Source organism: Pteropus alecto, unplaced genomic scaffold, assembly GCF_000325575.1.
Source record: "Pteropus alecto unplaced genomic scaffold, ASM32557v1 scaffold22, whole genome shotgun sequence".
Taxonomy (NCBI): domain Eukaryota; kingdom Metazoa; phylum Chordata; class Mammalia; order Chiroptera; family Pteropodidae; genus Pteropus; species Pteropus alecto.
In genome coordinates this window covers 5,730,756-5,734,929 of record NW_006434839.1, presented here as the reverse complement: position 1 = coordinate 5,734,929, position 4,174 = coordinate 5,730,756, and positions in this window count along the sequence as shown.

Here is a 4,174-nt window from a genome sequence, read left to right as displayed (position 1 = left end):
ATTTAACTATATTATTTTGGTGAAATAAATATGCAGTGTTTACATTATTTAATGGTGTAAATTTTTCTCAGAGTTGAACTATCGAGTGTACAATGATCACTTTTCCTTTCTCATACAATCATTTTGTTTTTCCCAAAATTATAATGGCCTCGATCTTACATTATTTTCGGTGCGCTTGTCACAAATGCTTTCCTCAAGAACATACCACATAGTGTCTCTACTTGACCTTTCCTTAAAACATCCTTCTTGGCGTCCTCTGCTCCAGTCTCTACTGGTTGCATTTTTGACCAGCTATTGTCCTGAAATTTCCTTTTAACATCGTCATGGGACCACCCATCACCTTTTACATAGGTTTGTCTCCTCTATTTTCAGATCTTTGCCTGCCTTCTTGGTTTCTAATTTCAACCCCAATTTTCTTTTCCTTTGGATGGAGCATATAACCTCAAGAATTTGATAACTTCAGAATGAAATATGTTTTTATTCACTGTGCTGGATGCCCAGTGGACACTTTGAATCTGGAATCTTGCATGCTTCAGTTTTGAGAAACTGTACTGTGTTATTTCTTTGACAATTCCCTTCCAGCAATTTTCTCTGTCCTTTTCCTGGGACGTTCAGATGTCAGACTTTTTTTTTTTTTTTTTAATTCTCTAGTGTTTTTATCTTTTTCATCTTGTCTATTTCTCCTACTTTTGGGGAAGATTTTCTTCTAAACTTTATCTTCCATTTCTTGAATTTAATTTTTATAAATTTCTGTTATAATATTTTTCACTTACAAGAGTTCTTACCTGTTCTGAACTTACCTGTTCTGAACTTACCTGTTCAGCAAGTGCCTTTCTGAAGCATCTTTCTCTTGTCTTACAGCTACAATATCTTCTCTTATCTCCCTGAGAATAGCAATTATGGTTTTCTCGAAGTTGTACAGTATTATAGTTTTCTTGAAGTGTTCCATTTCTTACCCTGCCTCTTTTTCCTCTGACTTTATTTTTCCCATAGTTCTTATCTTTCTTTCAAAGTCTTTCCTTATCTCAATGTTCATATTTAAGAGTGAGGTGCTAAACAGACGATTGGCAGTTCCTGTGTGCAACTAACGGGTCTTGGGCAATGGGCCAGACGTTTCAGGGGTCCCTCAATTGTGCTGTTAGATCTTTATTCCATGGGTATGCTAGTTTCCTTGGAGTGGAATCTTCTGATCTCCTTTCTGCAGAGTTTAAACCTGATTGTTAGTGTACTAGGAACCCCACAGAGTGAGAAGACTGGGGGCTTTTTCGGTATTCATTGAGTACACTTTCATTTAAAAGTTTGTTTTCAGTACACAGCTTCTTACCTGTTCACTGATTTGCCTGACATTTTGAGGCCATCAGTTCGCTTTAGAGAATGTGCTTCCTGTTTCTGTCTGTTCCCTCTGGTTGGGAGAGGGGTATTCACCTGGTTGTGTCTGTGTAGTTTTTGTTTGTTTGTTTGTTTATTTGTTTTGCAGGGGATGGGAACAATATAGAAGCTTTTAACAGTTCCTTACTCAGGTTTTTCAACCAAACCTCTTTTCTGCTCCATCCCTCATGTTCAGAGGTTCCCAGGGCTTCCAAATTCTGAGTTTTTCCTAGTTCCGAGGCTTGATTTGGCATTTTTCTTGTCCCCAGCCTTCTACTCCACAAGGCCAAAGTTCAGTTTCTCATCTCTGTTAAGTCAATTACCAACCATCCGTCAATTTTCCATATTCCAAAATTTGGCTGACATCTGAACTCTGCATTGACTCCTTTCCAGCACTCTTTGCCCGGTTGGATTTATTTATTATTATTATTTTTTAAATTTCTTTATTATCATTATTGTGTGGTTTGGGCAAGGAGCAGAAATAAATGAGTGTCATGCATTTGTCCTGTCGAGTTTAACTACATCTTTAAAATTTTTAGTCTTTTCATTTGTATGTTCTATTTTTTATGATTTGAGAATTCTAAAAATATTCACATACAGTTTTTCCTAATTATGTTCAAGTTTTTCACATAACTTATTTCTTTTGGTGTGGGGTGGGAATGTGAATCTAATTTTATTGTTTCTACATAATCGATTATAACCTTTCTGTTAATAAAATAGTCCGCTCTTTCTCTCCGATCTGTATGCCTCTGCTGTTATTTTAGAAGTTTCTCCATATGCCTGGGACTGTTTCTAGGCTTTCTACTCTATTCTATGAATCTATTTGTCTATTCCTGGGCCAATAACACTTACCTTGATTAGAATTGCTCTATAAAAATCTCAGTAGTTATTTTTAGATCTTTACTTTTCAATATGAATTTTAAGATTGTTTTGTCAAGTTCTACAAAAGACATCATTTAGGGATTTTAGCTGGAATAATAAATGTATAGGTTAATATGAGGAGAGTTTATATCTTTATAATTTTGAGGTTTGCTGTTGAAAAAGTGATATGTTTTACCATTTATGCAAGCCTTTTATATCATTAAATCCAGTTTTATAATTCCTTGTACATTTTTATTACATTTACTCCCAGGTAATGTATACTTTTGTTATTAATATGAATAGTATATTTTTTCGTTATATTTTATAATTAGAGATGGCTGGTTACAGGAACTCGAGATTTTTGCATACTGGTCTTGATTCCAATAATCTTGCTAAACTCTTATTAGTTCTAATGTATTTGTTTTTCTCTTGAATTTTCTACACCCATAATCACATCATAGCAAATAAAGACATTTGTTTTTCTTTCTAATTCCAATAGCTCATTTCTTTTTATCTTTTTCTTTGTCTTGGCTAGAATGTCCTACCCAGTTTTAATTGTAGAAGAGAAAATCATTCTTGTCTTTTCATTGATTATAATGGGAACATTTTGAACATTTCATCATTAAGCATGATTTTTGCTGTAGATTTCTGATAAGTGTATGTCATTATGTTTATAAAGATTCTATTGCTAGTTTTTTTTCAATTGCAGTTGACGTGCAATATTATTTTATATTGCTAGTTTGTTAAGAGCTCTTTTTTCTATAAGTGATTATTAATTTTACCAAGTATTATTCTTTATCTATGAAGATGATTTTTTCTTTTTTCTACTTATTTTTTTACTTTTAAATTGTTAATATCGTATAATAAATGTGTCAATAGATTTCCAGATTTTGACCATCTCTGCATTAGCTTTATATTTTCTTTTTTTTACACCATTGGATTTAATATAGGCTCATATAGACTCAATTCATCTAGGCTCATAAGTACACTTAGTCTAATTCTCTCTCTCTCTCTTTTTTTATACTGTCTTTGTTATCTAATTTCAGTATCAATATTCCACCAGTCTGAATTTATTGTTTTAGAAACTTGGATTTCTGAGAATACTTTAGTTGAGTAAAAGTAGTTGTGTGTGGGGGTGTGTATAGAGGATGTTCTGCTGCCTTTTAAAATGTTGAAATATTTGTTCTATCCAACAAAGTAGATATTTTAATCTGGAAGAATGTATATTTTTCATGGAACTAAATGAAGTGATTTAAATTTTGAACAGAAAAGTGTGGCCTGCCTTTACTTTTCCCAGATTGACGCACAAGCAAAATATAATTGTTCACTAGTGATCTACATGATTACAAATATTCAGATGGAACTGAAAAAACGTGAGTCATCCAGATGTTTCAAATGTCTCTTTACATTGGTTATGGTTGATTAGGTAGATATAGCCTATGCCAGACAAGTTGTTCTTTATCTAGGATGATCCAAATGGGAAATATATTCCACAGAAACTTCCTATATAAATTCTGTTTATTTTTAGTGTTGTTTACAAATGACTTCTGGAAAAAGTAAGCACTTTTTACAGTAAAGTTTCCCATGGCAGAAATTGGCAACATTTATCTTTTTCTTTCTATTTATTCTCTATCCTTTCTTTTTTATTTCTGCTTAATTTTTAAAAATGTAAAAAAGACAATGAAAAATAATGTTTCTTTAGTAAGGTGTATACATAAAATTTGCTAAATTATTCTTCCAACTATATATTTCCTCCACAATAAGTCTATTTTCAAATACACGAAATAGGCCGAATGTTTGCTCATCCACTATATTCCACATATGAGGTATTTAGAATTTATCTAGGGAAACATACTTCTTTTTTTTAAAGACACAACCCCAAAATATTTAGCCATTTATCTTCTAAAAACCATATCAAATGCATGTCCTTTCCATGTTTCCTGCT